This window comes from Hipposideros armiger, unplaced genomic scaffold (genome assembly GCF_001890085.2).
Source record: "Hipposideros armiger isolate ML-2016 unplaced genomic scaffold, ASM189008v1 scaffold_61, whole genome shotgun sequence".
Classification (NCBI taxonomy): Eukaryota; Metazoa; Chordata; class Mammalia; order Chiroptera; family Hipposideridae; genus Hipposideros; species Hipposideros armiger.
The window spans coordinates 574,993-590,343 of record NW_017731411.1 but is presented as its reverse complement, the minus strand read 5'-3'; the positions used below and the strand labels follow the sequence as shown (position 1 = coordinate 590,343).

The window sequence follows — 15,351 nt, the reverse complement described above, 5'->3', positions numbered from 1 at the left end:
TTGGTGGGAAGCAACTATTCAGCAAACGGAACATAGAGTATCACCGAAAGGCTTCGTTAACTTCAGGCTATCGGTCACAGGGATGCAGATGACAAAGGGATTTTGCGGAGAACTAAGTAACGTATGTCAAGCGAAGCCCCCTGAGAACAAAGCCCCAGACTGGTAGGAAGTCTTCCCCTTCCTGGGCCGCTCAGCTGCCAAACAGATGGAGGATTGAGTAGCTGCATTCTTCCTCACAAACCTCAACCCGTGGGGGAAAAAATGAGTGTACACTGCCACCAAGTGGTTACAGCTGGTAACACGCCACAGCTAAGAAAATACGTAATGAAAACCAATAAATGTCTAACGAACGGATGCTTGAAAGGATAAAAACTATTGTTATTTTATTGTAGTCTTTTACAATGAACTGAAACACACATTCCCATTTTTTTGTATATAAAACATTTGGAAAAAGTAATATCCAAGGAAGAGAGTCAAAATCTTTAAAGATCCCAGACCAGATATTTCTGGCCAAGAAAGAATGGATGAACTGGGAATTCAATTCAGGCCCCTTGGATCCCATCCAGATGTTCAACCAGCTGGTCACACCGAGTCCGCTCCAGTCAATTACTTTTCTTGATGTTTCTAATCAACAGTATTATATATGTGATGCTATGAACTTTTATATTTAATATTAGCTCATAACTCAGGATCCTAAACCAGATGTTTTGGGTGAGAAAGAAATTGATGACTCATCAGTAGATTGAACCCAGGCCACTGGCTGCTCTCCAGGCATTTTACCAGCTGAGCTGCAAAGCAGAGTGGTTGCTACCAGCTCAGCTCCCTTTAGTTGAGAGAGAGAGAGAGAGAGAGAGAGAGAGAGAGAGAGAGAGAGAGAGAGAGAATGAAAATATGAACATAAAGCAGCATTTGAAGATCTTTTGTGAGGTTTTTTTCTCTTATAAAATCGGAGCTTGTCATGTTATCTTAAGTCAGTGATGGTCAGGTATTTGCAATCCTCTAAATGAATCCTGCTCTCCTTTATAAGGAAGAATGCAGCTACTCAATTCTCCAATAATATATGCAACCAAGGGAAGTTGACACTATTGACTACCATGAACCAGGTGGGATAATATCTTTAAAATCATGACTGATGATTCCTCCCAGGGAGTCCCAGCTTTGCACTTCCCCCATCAAACAGCTAGGCTCACTCATGGGAGGAAGTAGGCAGAATAGAGAGCAAAGAACAAAGAAGTCTCTGGGCTATGATTTCAGGCTCCTGGAAGAGAGAAGGAATTCCTGCCCCACCATCCCTCTTGAAAAATATCCCCCCAGTCAGTGGGTCCTGGAGAAAGAGGTTCTGTGGCTGTCTTTCTGGGTTAGATTCCTGGGGAGGTAACAGACCCTAGACAGGGTGTGGCTACATGTGGGCAAGGTCTGGCCAGATGGGGCCCAGAGTGATCCCAAATGAGATGATTCCTAAAGAGCACTTAGCAGGGTGCCTGGTACAATAGCAAGTACTCAATAAACTGCAGCAGTTAACTGCTTTTATTAGCGTGATCACGTTATAATCACTGAAGCCAAGTTCCCTGTGGATGCTTCCTCAGCAAGGGCCAGCCAGCACAGGTCACTACCCCCTTTGTACCTTTCCTCCTAACAGCAGACAAGACCACTGTCACCTGTGTTTCCTGAAACGAACCAGTCTAAACCTATATGTGATAGTTAATTTTATGTGCCAACTTGGCTGGGTCAGGATATCCAGATATTTGGTCAAATAGTATTCTAGATGTTTCTGTGAAGGTATAGTTTAAGTGAGATTAGCATTTCAATCAGTAGACTTTCAGTAAAGCAGGTTACTCTCCATAATGTGGGTGGGCCTCATCCAATCAGTCGAAGGCCTGAATGGATAAAAGACTGGCTGTCTCAGAAGAAGAGGGAATTCTACCAGCAGATGGACTTCAGACTCAACTACAACTCTTTTGGGTCTCCAGCCTGCTGCCTCAGCCTGAAGATAGTACACTTGCCAGCTTCCACAATCACACGAGCCAATTCTTTAAAACAAATCCTTCTCTATACACACACACACACACACACACACACACACACACAGATACACACATCCTATTGATTCTATGGAGAATCCTAATACACAATTATTCGACAAAAACATTCTAGAATCCAGGTAACTATATTTTTTCCTGGTGGCCCTAACACTTCACTGGTGGTCTAGAAGGCAGAATACCAGATGCCACTGGTGAAATATTGGGAGAGGAAATCTCTCTGGGACTCAGTTTCTTTTCCTACAAACTAGGAGATTAGAGTATATAAGAAACAGCAAATAGATTCAGTTTCCATGCCATCTTCAATCTCTGAGTGGCATCCAGAAAGTGTTGAGAAGGATTCTGAGGTAGTGTCTGTGTCGAGGGAGAAAGTGTGCCATGATCAGCCAAGGAAGCACGTGGAGTGGGGGCAGTGTGACCACTTACGGCCCCTTCTCTGTTCTTACCGAGCCTGACCTCTCTGTGCCTTTTGCCTGATTGGGTTTGTCCTCTTTGTTTAAGTACTTTTCTTCATTTTGAGATTCCACATTCTACTGGTTTCATTCTGACTCACTGGAGGCTCCTTCTAAGCCTCCTTTTCTGCCTCTAAGTCCTCAGCTAGGTGTTGGGAATGTTGCTGTGTCTCTTGATTGGGCGGGGGCCACATTTTCTTTATTATAGGAGATGCTCTCCCCAGGGGATCTCAGCTAGCTCTGGGGCTTTAAATGACATCTGAATGTCAACGGATTCCCATTTCATATCACCAGCCCTAAACTCTTCTAGAACCCCAGAGCCATGCACGTAGCTGGCTACTTGCTACATCCACCTACGAGTGGCAGCTCGACATAACATGATGACAACTGAGCTCTGCGTTTACCCTCCACCTGCTTTCCTCTGGCTTTTTCTACCCCTGCAAAAGGCACCCCATTTGCCTGCTTACCCACCTCGAAACGTGGAGTTACCCTGGATCCTGAATTTCCTTTCTCCCCTACTTCAACCCCTTCCATCAGCAGATTCTGAGAACTCCACTTCAAACCGTGCCCTGACCTATCTACGGCTCTCCTTCTGTCCCACTCCTACCCTGGTCCAGGCCACAGTCCATCTTCTACAAGCCTCCGCGTGTCTCTCACTCCAGCCCCGTCCCCTCCCCACACAGGACACGCCTCGGTTCCCCTCCAGGGACCACAGAATCCAGCCTCCGTGTTCTCTCTGCCACCCCCATCCCAGTTTAGGATCCTGCAGTGGTGTTTCGCAAATGGGAGAAACATGATGGATCCCATTAAATGAAAAAAATACACACACTGAAGTCCCTGAGAGTGTGTCCGTGAACTCCAGTGTGACTTGCAAATTAATTAGCAAACCTTAGTCCCTTCAGAGGTCCTGACACCAGTGAGGGCATAACTAGAACCAACTGTGGGCGCCGAAGTGGGTGGCCGCTCCTGAGGCCTACGGTGATTGTATTAATTCCTATAGAGTAAATGGAAAGTGCTAAACTGAAGAACTCTTCTGGAATCCTCAGACCCCCCCAAGAGTGAATCAACAAACTCAGGGATCTGAGAACCTCAGCCTGAATGGTCCTGGACTGCAGGATAAAATGAAAATGCCAAGGTCCTCCACCATCTGACTTTTTGCCAACTTCCAGCCACAGCTCCTGGCCCTCCTATGAAGGAGTCCTACTTAATCCTGAATTTATCCTCCAGTAACAGCAACTGTTTTGAGGAGTGAAATAGTGAAGTGGGGGGAATGGAAACTGGGGAACTAGGTGGCCCGTGTTTACATTCGAACTCCATTACTTATTAGCGTTGTAACCTCAGGCAACTTAACACCTTTCTGCCTCAGTTTTCTCACCTGTGAAGTGGGGATTATAATAGGATCGACCTGGCAGGATTATTCTGACGATTAGATGATTTACACATTTAAACTCATGGACGCATGCCCACCACAAAGTCAGCACTCAGTGAACCACTCTGTGGAGCTCCTTGGGGACACCCCTGTCTTTCACAGCTCTGCCCTGTTCCCTGTAGCTGGAATGACTTTCCTCATCTTGCCATTCTAGAAATCTCCTATTAATTTTTCAAAATCCCAAGCATGCCATATGTTCTGGGAGATGCCTTCCTTGATGCCATTCTTCCGTGCCCAGAGTATGCCATTATTTTTTTTTTTACTTCAAAAACATAAGTAAACTTTTAATAAGTAAAAATTACAACCACCTCTTCCTAGCAATGAGTGATCGTATACTTTGAAAGAAAATGAGGGTTGAAACAAGAGAACACAAGCTTCTGTCACACAAGTAGCCAGATGGATGTAGGTGCGGAGGCTGTACCCAAGCTCTGAGTAAGTGCACCACCGACTGCTAGGCCAGAGGGCCTGGAAATGGCCAAGATGGAAGACCTTGAGTCCTTGCCAGGCCTTTACCTGGAAGGGGGAGACACCAGAATAGACCACTGCCCTTAGGACTGCAGACTTATCCACCCAGTGAACATGGTTCAGTTATATTCTTTTACTCTACACCATTTCACTACGCAATTTTTACAAACTTTTAAATGGGTGGGGGCAGGTGGGAGGGTGACAGAAGCAAATGCGTAAAGGACGATGATGTTAAAACAGCCATCAGGAAACAGCTGTACATGGTTACTGGACAGCGCTGCGTCTGAAGGCAAGGCTTCCGGACGCTCCCAAGCAGGAAAGTGGGCGGTGTCAAATGTGCCTCCTGCACCCATATCCTTAAAACAGGACAGGATGAGATGACCACACCAGTGAACATCACTGAGATCTCGGGTAGCAGCTCAAGTGTGCCGTAACTCCACCCTTTCTGGGACCTATGTTCCATTCCCTCAACAACAAAAGGAACTGTTTTCTCAATCAGGCTTTCATTTCTCCTCCCAGCTGCACGGTGCTTACAGTGATCTCCACTACCCAGAAAGCACGTCCACTTTTATTTTCTTCTTCTTCTTCTTCTTGGTGGTGTCACCGTCCGCGTCGCCATCTCCTGGCTCGCCCGCGCTCTCCTCAGCAGCTTTGGCCTTCTTGGCCTTCTTCTTCTTCCCCTTCTTGACCAACTGTGGAGACGCTGGGGACGCTGGGGATGCTGGGGAGGTCTCGTCACTCTCACTCTGTCGCCTCCACTTCTCGGCTTTCATGGTTTCAGGCGGCACCTCTTTCTTCACATCACTGTAGTCGACATACTCCTGCGTCCAGGTGGCAGGTGTACTGGCCGTGGGCTTGCCGTGCTTATCCAGAAGGCCCTGCTTGATCATCAGCCTCTTCTGACTTGCCTTGGGACCTAAGCCCCACTTCCGAGGGTAAGTGTCTCTCTCCATGATCACTCTCTTGATCTTGGCTACGACCCCATGGTCGCAGGTAGAGATGACTGCTGTGGTCATTAATGCAACAGCTGTGCAGATCGCCTCCCCTTTGGTGGTGATGACCACAATCTCCTGATTTACTTCAATGCCGTCCTCGTATCGAAGAACACCCGGAAGCATGATCTTCGCCCCGTAGCAGATTGCATTCACTGCACTGTCTTTCATGACCAGCCGTTTATGAGATGTCAACAGCTTTTCCAAAGGGTACACAACTCGCCGCAGGTAACTCTCATCCTTGTGGTTGTCGTACAGCCACTGAGCATCAAGCACATCATGCATCGTCACCATGTGGTCCTTTTCGCTCATGACTCCAGAACGAATTCTCCGAAGTTCCTGCATCTGACCGCCAACTCCCAGTAATAAACCAAGGTGCACACACAGCGTCCGAATGTAGGTGCCAGCCTCACAACTCACCCAAAAGATTCCTAATCTTCTTTCGGGATCGTACTCAATCATTTTGCTCTCGTAGATGGTCCGCACTCGGAGTTGCCTCTTTACTGCAGCAATAAGTGGGGGTCGCTGGAATAAGGCACCTGTCAGAGTTTCTAGGGCCCTAAAAAGTTGAGTGCCCCCTTCAATAGCATTGTGTAGCCGGACAATTCCCACATACTCTTTGCCTGCGCTCTGCTGTGATTTTACCAAGCGAGTGGCTCGTTCTATGCACACGATTAAACAGCCAGTCACCTTGGGATCTAGAGTACCACTGTGTCCTGTCTTCTCCACTCGAAGTATCCGTCGGATCCATGCTACCACCTCATGGGAAGAGGGGTTGGAGGGCTTGTCAAGATTAATGAAACCTGTCCTGATATAATCCCCAATCTCCCTCTTCAGAGGACTTGAACCACAAGGAAGAGGTGTATAGTGTGTCGTCCTCACATTTAGCTTATCAAAATTCTTTAGCAACAGGGGCCACTGAGATGTGTCCAACTGAGCCACTTTGGATTCAGGTTTGATAAGAAATTCTTCACCATGTTGTATTTCTGCTACATCTTCTTCTGGTAATGACTTCAGCCCTTTTTTCTTCTTATGCTTCTTCGGCAAAATAAATACTTCCATGTCCGCCATGTTGCCCCACAGAGCGTGCGAGCCGCGTGGGCCACAGCCAAGAGAGGGATTACAGACTCCCGCCGCCGTCAGGGCGCGCCATTCCAGAGTATGCCATTATTAACACACATACTCCAATCAGTTGTTTAACGGTGTATTGGATACGACTCTCAACAAAAACACCATCTGTGAAAACAAACAAACAAAACCTTCATTTGAGCCACTAGGCTGGGTTGGCGGAAAATTCAGGCCTTTGTTTTGGAAACCCCAGTACCCCAGGGGGCCATGGGGTTGGGCTGTGTTAGCTTGCTAGGCTGCCATGACAGAATACCACAGGCTGGGGGGCTTAAACAAGACGTTTGTTTCCTCACAGTCCTGGAGAATGGGTGTCTGAGGTCAGGGTTTGCTTTCTTCTGAGGCCTCGCTCCTTGGTTTGTAGACCGCTGCCACCTCGATGTGTCCTCACGTTGTCTTTCCTCTGTGAGGGCGCATCCCGGGCGTCTCATGTCCTAATCGCCTCTTCCTAGAAGGCATTGCATCAGGGCCAACACTAATGGTCTCACTGTGAATTACCCGACTAAAAGCCCTATCTCCAAATATAGGTACATCCTATAGTTACTGGGGGTTAGGGCTTCAACACGGGAATTTGGGAGGAACTTAATTCGGACCATAAGGGGGTATAGAAGAAGCCCACACACAACCAAGGCAAATGGAGGACCACCTGGTCCTCAGTCATCGGCCCCGGTGGCCTAAGATGCTTACCATCTTGGCCAGAACACTCGGATGCCCCAGGCAGCCGTTCCTCCCTGGGGTCCTGTAGCCTCAGGGGGCTCTCCCCAGGGCAGCGGGCACGGGTCTCCCTGCACCTCAACCCACTTCTCACCTCTGTCCCTCAGCCCCAGAGAATCGGCCCCTATTTCTCAGGGGATCCTTTCTCCCTTCACCTTTTTGCCACAGACATGGTGTCTGTCCAGCAAATGCTCTCTTCCCAAGAAATGACACTTGGGAAAAAAAAGCAAGGGTGATTCCAGGGCTACGTCTACCCTCTTCCTGCCACATCCCTCTCCCTAAACATTAAAGGTAGCTCGCTCACTGCTGGGAGTGGGGGAGGGGAGACCAAAAGAAGGAGATATCTCAAAAATCATATGCCTTACTTGGTTTGAAACGTATAAAAAGTTACATAGACGGTTGCATGGACAGGTGGTAGATATGTGATCAAGCATGTATAGCAAATGTTAATGGTGGGATCTAAGCAGTGGGTGATGGGGTGTTCAATGTATGTTTGAAATTTTTCAGTATAAATTAGTGGTGGGAAAAATATTAAGGTTCACATTTGCCAGCCTCCCGCTAGTCTGTAAGCTCCTTGGTTAAACAGGGTGCTTTTTTTTCTAATTGGCAACACAGTGCGTAGCAGTTCATAGCGTTAAAAATAGAGGCCCTAGAGGCCCACCATCCCCAGGCTGCGGCGCCACTGAGCCCTCCAGTGGCCAGGGCGCGCACTGCACCGCTTGGGGACCTCGTTCACTGTAATGGAACCCTGAGACCTGACCAGGTCCCCTGTTCCGACCCGGAGACCTGGAGGCAGGGACACAGGGCAGGCAGACTGTAGGAGCCACCCAGACAATGCTTCATGGAGGAGGTGAGATGGATCTAGAACGTGCTCTGAGACTCTAGAAGACCTCACTGCTCCAGCCTAGTGCCAGCTGAGCACACCTGCTAGATGAGGGGCGAGCTCCCCTTTAATTGAGACTATTCCAATTAGGTTAAGAAGGAATTGCCTCACAGCCTATCTCTCTATCTCTAGGCAAAAGTCTGTGAGGGACTGAGACCCCTTGTTTGAGACTCTGGTTCAGTTACCCGGGGATCATAAAAGAGGGGGTCCCTAAAGATCTCCCTAATATCTGGAGCAGCGGACACCGGGAAAGCTGAGGGTGTCCCAGGTAGAAGGGGGCTGGGGGAGGAGAGAGTGGAGTGAGCTATTATGGGCTGAATTGTGTCCCCTCAAATTCATGTGGTGAAAACCTAACTCCCAAAACCTCAGAATGTGACTGTATTTAGAGAGAGGATCTTTGAAAACGTGATTAAGATGAGGCCATTATGTAGGCCCTAACATGATTGGTCTCCTTATAAGAGGAGAAATTTGGACACAGAGAGATACCAGGGACACACAGAGGAAAAGTCACATGACGACACAGGGAGAGGACAGCCATCTGCAAGCCAAGGAGAGAGGCCTCAGAAGGAACCATCCCCGCTGACACCTTGATCTCAGCATTCCAGCCTCCAGAACTGAAGGAAAACAAATTGTTGTTAAGCCACCTGGTCTGTGGTATTAGGTTGTGGCAACCTGAGCAGACCCAGATGAGGCAGATCCTCTATGCCATGAGCAAAAACTTACAGAGCCCCCACCAAGTCTCGGGGACTGAGCTTGACACTGAAGATCGAAAGACGAATAAAGCCTGGGAGGCATTAATTATGGCAGAGCAGCAGCCTCTCTGAGCTTGAGGCCGGCTGAGCCACTTTGGTTTGACTCCTGGTATATTAGAAAATAAACCAGAGTTTTTAAAAACTATGGTATTCTTGAAAACACAAACATAATTTTAATGCATCAGAATGTTGCTATGCTCAAGATAATGACGAGTTTTATTTAAAAAATTAATTCATAGTATAGATCAGGTCTCAGCAAACAGCTTCTGTAAAGAAGCAGGTAGTAAATATTCAGGCTTTGTGGGCCACAGGGGCTGTCACAGCTATTCCATTCTCTTGTAGTGTAACAGAAGTCACTGACAGCACGCAAACAAAGGGCATGGATGTGTTCCAATAAAGCTTTATTTACAAAAACAGATGTTGAGCTGGACTTGGCCCCTGGCCTTAGCTAGCTGACCTGTGGTATAGACAGTGTAATCCAATGGGGGCACACAAGTTTAAAGTTGCATGAAAAGCACTGTCACGTGTATTGACACATTCAATCCTGTCAGTGTACTGACTGTATAACCTCAGTTAGAAACACTACAAAGTTTGAGTCCCTTCCTGAATGGGGAGCCTAGGCCAAAAATCTGAATCCTATTCCCACCCTGCGATAACCACCTGGCAGGTAGTTAAACCTACAGGCTTTGAAGTCAGACAGCTGTGCAGACTATAAGAAAGTTATTAAGATTCTGAGCTTTAATTTCCTCTTCTGTGAAGTGGGGATAACAATTACACCCTAGCAGTGTGGTTAGGATATTACATGGAGTAATGTACACAGCTTACATCAGTGAGCCAGGCATGCACCAGCAGAGGGCTCCTCCTGCAGGGAAGGAGAGGAAGCCTGACAGCCCTGCCCGAGTCCAGCTGCTGCACTCAGCTGAGATGCTCCCTCTTGAAAGATTTCAAAGGTCTTAGCAACAAAGAATAGCAGTTTGGGAACCTGCTGAGGGACTTGGGGGGCAATGTAATTTGTCTTTAGAAACTACATGATTTGTTTTGCAGCCCCCCACCCCCACCCCACCAAAAAAAAAATCTCCCTCAGATGCATCGTGGCCAGAACATTTGGAGTTGTCTGGTTTCTAGGGGCCTAAACCTGGAACACCTCAGGGTTAGACCCAATGAAGACAAGAGCACCACTCACCCCATTCCTTTATAACATTTTCCTTGTGTGCCTTGGGGCCACACCCCATCCCAGCCCCCAAAATGCCAGCTTTCTGATGGCAAGATAAAGTCAGTCTTATTTATATGTTTACCATCTTAGCACAGTATCTAGAACTTAATATAAGCTTCATAGATATGTGTTAAAGAATGAATACATGAATGAAAGTGTGTGTGGGGAAGGCCAGGGGGTGCCTCAGACAGGGCCCCAGAGTAGGTGTCCCTTGTTCATATCACAAGAGTCTGGGGAGTCTAGCATCTGTCTCAGCTTTGTGGATGCAGAAATTTGATTTATGAGTACACCAAGAGAAGGCTGAGACAAGGGGACTAACGCATGGCAACCATAATTACAAGTGTACATACCAGAAACCCAAGTTATAAATTACATATTTATCATTGTACATTTATGGGAAGATACCTACACCAGTGTTCACTGGCCAGCTTATTCTGCCTGGTAACCACATCTTCCTAGGAGCTCAAGGGGTAATCAGAGGGTTCTGGGAAATCATGGACTCTTCCATTCTATGTGTCCTTTTTCAGTGTGACTTTGCTACTTCTCCCATCAAGAGGTGGAATCTAGCTCCCCTTCCCTTGAATCTGGGTGGGTTGTTGACTGTGAGTTGCTTTGACTTTCTTGGAAGCTGGCCACCATGTAAAGGAGCTTAGTCTGACTACTGAATGAGAACAGTCTCCATGGAGGAAGAGGCCATGTGGAGGAGAACCAAGGCACCCCAGCACACAGCACCCCAGCCCATTGGGAAGCAGGGTTTTTTGATGAGTGATTGTGTGAGCCAGGATCGTGGTCTCATGGAGGCGAAGAGTGGAGACACGGACCAAAGAGGTAAAGTTGCAGAAAAGGAGTTTATTAGAAGAAAAAATACATTTCAAAGAAGCGGGCCCAAACAGTAGAGAATGGCTCAAGGGCCGTTATTAGAAAAGAAAGTACACTCCAAAGAGTTTGGAGCAGGCCCCGAGCAGAGGCAAGGCTCAAAATGCTCAAAAGGCGTAGACTGGCCAGGACTTGGGAGTTTTTATCCCTTCTTCCTCTCAGAGAGGCTGTTCCTCTCTGGGTGTGGGACCACCTGAATGATCTCATCTCTCTAAAAAAGAAGTTTATTAGAAGAAAAGACAAGTTTGGGGTGGAGAGGGGAGGTCTTTTGGGCGGTGCATTCTGTGGGACATGCAGGAATGCAGATAGACCCAATGCCTGCCTCTAACTGCCTGCCTAGTTATCCTCTTTGAGAGATGTGATCCCCATAAAATCTCTACAGGAAGCTGAGGGACAGGAGGTCTTTTCTTCTGTATCTGCCTCCTGCTGGGCAAGGGTGTAGAGCTGTCCCTGCCTATTGGGGGATTCACAGAACTCTCACCCCATCTGATCTGATCTCAGTTGAGAGGAAGAGGTCTCGAAATCTGCCTGGAAGACCGTGTTGGCTTCTTTGGTTGGGACTGGCAATCTTGCTGGGGTACCCTCTGTATCCCCAAGGCCCCTAAATGAAGAAAAATAGATTTTAATTAATAAATTTCTTAAAGAGCAGAGCTCAAAGCTATAGATGTAGGGTAGCTATCAGTTTGGAAAGAACATTAGCCTTTAATGTTTACAATCAACAAGTACACTGGCCTGGGGAAATGCTCAAGTCTATTTAGTCTCTGGGATGGGATTATTCAAGAGTTAAGTCTGGAATGGCTTGGGGAATGTTGGAAAGTCACAGGCTTTAAGTGGTTATCTAAAGCCCGGGTGGGTGAGAGATATTCTGTGATTCAGTCTAGGGGCAATCTTTAGTCTAGGACTCAGAAACTGATTAGAAGAGTAATCAAAGCCAGGGGCTGAGAAACTAGGGAAGAGGAGACTTAAAAGTTGTTCAGTGGGGTGGGGATGGGCAGGGGGCGCTACTTGCTTGGCCCATCTCAACAGCACCCCAGACATGTGGGGCCATGCTGGATACTGCACAAGCCACTGAGCTGCCTCAGCAGCCACCACAAGGAACAGAAATGGGCCACCCGCACTGAGCAAAACTGAAAGCAACAAAATGATTGAAAATGGTTTTCAAGCCTCTAAGTTTGAGGAGAGTTTATATACACAGCAATGGGACAACTTTAAAAGAGACTTAAAGCAAGAAAGTGGTTGGATTATATTAATTGCTAGTATTGTTGAGTTCTGAAAGCCCATTGCCTCTATCTCTATTTTGCCTGCTGCCCTGATGCCGGGCTCCCTCTGCTCCACTAAGTCTAGGGACACTTCTGTCTCTGACTTGCTGACCTATTCGTTTGGAGGTAGCAGTCAGATCAACCCCTCTTCTGACAACGCACTCATTGTTGTCCTGTGGACATAAGAAACATCCAAATATGTAAGGAGTTTTTTTGAGTTTATTTGAGCCAAAACTGACAACTGCTGGGGGGAGCAAGATCTCAAATGCTCTGGAAACTGACAGTTTTATAATTTCTTTTATGCATCTAAAATTAAGGAGGGAATTTAAGGAAGATTAAATGAAGGTGGGAGAAATAAAGACCAGGGTTAGATTATAGAATAGTTAACAAGATTATGTACTTTCTTGAGGATGGTTAAGCATATTTCAAAGGTGTGTTAACCTAGATGCACAAAAACAATGGACAGGCTTGCTTAAGGCAAAAATAAACCTTTACTAAAAAGTTACATTCCTGGAGTGTGACTACCCACTATGACCTGCCCAGTTAGGAATTTATGATCAGAATCACCCTGGGAAGTTACTTTCCACAGAACCCCTTTTTCCTCTACAGTCTTGATTGAATTTTGGGTCCTGTTCAATTGCATGGGCGCAACCTCATTTAAGCTACTGGGTTCTTCCTAATTTCCTAATATTAACTGCCTGCCATAAGCCAGGTCCTGTCTTACCGTGCTTCCCCAAAACTAAGATTGGGTCTTATATTAATTTTTGCTCCAACAATCTACATTTATTCATTTTTTTCATGTACAAAAATCTACATTTATTCAAACAGTCATGTCTGGCTGATGATCTTAACTGGGGCTTATGTTTGGGGTAGGGCTTATATTACGAGCATCCTGAAAAATCATGCTGGGGCTTATTTTCTGGTTAGGTCTTATTTTGGGGGAAACATGGTAGGAGCTAATGGTACAGCATCCAGACCAAGAAAGCCTGTACTCATAAAATTTACATTGCAGCGTAACCTCAGACTGGGGAAGTCTTTGTCTTCATCATATACTAGGCAAGAAAATGACCCAGAGCATCAGCGCAGAAAGGCATACTGTGCCACAGAAACAACCTCATAATCACTAACTTTCCCGAACTTCTTGGAATTTAATGTACATTTTAAAAAGGATCAAAGTAGGGCCGGCCGAGTGGCGCGATGGTTAAGAACTCGCTTGGGATGCCAGAGGGCCCCGGTTCGGATCCCACATGTGAGGGCCAGTGACACTGCCCTCCACAGCTAAGATGCTGAACAACAGCTCAACCTGGAGCTGGGCTGCCATGAGTCGCCGGCGACGGTGTGGGCTGCAGTCCCTGTGGCAGTGGATTGCAATGGGCTACCGTGTGTGGCCAGCAGCCAGCGTGAGCGGCCAGCAGCCAGCGTGAGCGGCCAGCAGCCGCAGTGAGCGGCCGTCCAGAAGCCGGCGACTGATCTGCCTCGCCCGGGAAGAGCGCGATGATGGTGCCAACTTGGGCCAGTGAAGCAACGTCCTCCACAACTAGACTGAAGAACAAAACGACAGCAACTTGCCTGTTCCCCTTTCCCCAATTCCCCAGCACTGTTCCCATCCCCCCAATTCCCCAATAAAAAAAAATCTTTAAAAAAAAAAAAAAGGATCAAAGTAGTCACCAAGGGAAAAATGAGTGTTTTACTGCACTTCCTAATAATTTTCAAAAGCTTGGTATTGTTTTTATTTTGTTTTCCCCCAGCTTTACTGAGATATACTTGACATATAACATTGTATAACCTTAATGTATACAGTGTGATAATTTATGTAACTATATATTGCAAAATGATTACCACACTAAGGTTAGTTAACATATATATCACCTCACATAGTTACCTTTCTGTGTGTGGTCAGAGCTTTTAGGGTCTACTCTTAGTAACTTTTCAAGTATCCAATACAGTATTGTTAGTCAACATGCTACATACATTGGAGTCCCAGAACTTATTCATCTTATAACTGAAAGTTTCTACCTTTTGACCACCTTCACCTATTTCCCTACCCCCTCAGCCACTGGTAACCATCATTCTGCTCTATTCCTATGAATTCATATATTTTTTTATTCCACATATAAGTGAAATCACATAGTATTTGTCTTTCTCTGGCTTATTTCACCTAGCATTGGTAACCTAAAAATAATAGGCCAAAGTGAGAAGCAGCAAGCATTAATTTGAGATCAAAAGACAAGCTCTTCAGAAAGCACTGATTCAGGCAGAAACCCAAATAGTGTCCAATTAGGAGAAAGCAAAGGGTATTTATGAGAAAGGGAATCACACCATCAATTATATCAATAGAAGGAAGACATTTCTATAGGTGTAGGTAACAGTGATGTTAATGCTAAACAATGTTTTTAATTTTCATCCACTAGTCATCTGTCGGGTAGTCATATCTGTTTTCTTGGTATCTTGGCAAACAGTTGTTTGGGATACAATGTTGCTTTAGGCCCAGTCCAAAGGTTATTTTGTCCTGTTTCAACATTCCAAGGGTTTGAGGAAAAAGAGATGCTAGGCAGTTCCTCTGGGATGGCAGCTTGGACTCCATTTTAAAGTAGCTCCGTTTATATTAGCTTGCAACAAAATGCCATCAAGTTTCACCCATGATGTTGCTAATCCTTATTTATTATGGCTGAATAATAGACCCAAGACTCTCTTGTTCCAGAGCTTGTTCTCTTAACCCCTAACTACTCTTGCTTTCCTTCCCCAAAGCCCGTAACAGCAACCTTTGGAAACACCTCTTCATATGAATTACAATGGAAATAAAATTAGTGAAAGCTCCTATACTAAGGCTCTATATAATTTATCGCCTCACATTTAATCCTAATATGACCATATGCAAGAGCAAACCAAAGCTCCAGGGGCATGACTTGCTAAGGGGACCACTCACACTGGTAGTGACGGAGATCGAAGCCCTCACAGCGACTGCCAACTCCAAGGACCTGCTCCTTGGCCGGCTTCGCTTTTTCCGTGCACGCGCTCCCGGAAGCCCCGCCCCAGGCGAAGGACCCTTTCCGGAAAGAGTTGACAGGGGGAAACGCGGAAAGAGACAAGGGGCGGGGCTGTTCAGGACGCTCTAGCATTCCCCCACTCGATGGCCTCCCCCAATTGACAAG

General features: G+C 46.5%; 1 pseudogene across 2 annotated transcripts; it reads right to left on the bottom strand.

Annotated features, from left to right (window-relative positions):
* Nucleotides 1–3,622: 3,622 nt before the first annotated feature.
* Nucleotides 3,623–15,222, bottom strand: LOC109382159 (H/ACA ribonucleoprotein complex subunit 4 pseudogene; annotated as a pseudogene). 2 transcript variants are annotated; one of them, XR_002123892.1, is made up of 3 exons: nucleotides 15,126–15,222; nucleotides 11,422–11,541; nucleotides 3,623–6,613 (listed from the first exon to the last, which is right to left on the bottom strand). The product of XR_002123892.1 is annotated as an H/ACA ribonucleoprotein complex subunit 4 pseudogene, transcript variant X1 (transcript). The 2 variants fall into 2 exon arrangements; XR_002123893.1 differs by lacking the exon at nucleotides 11,422–11,541.
* Between the last annotated feature and the right edge of the window lie 129 nt (nucleotides 15,223–15,351).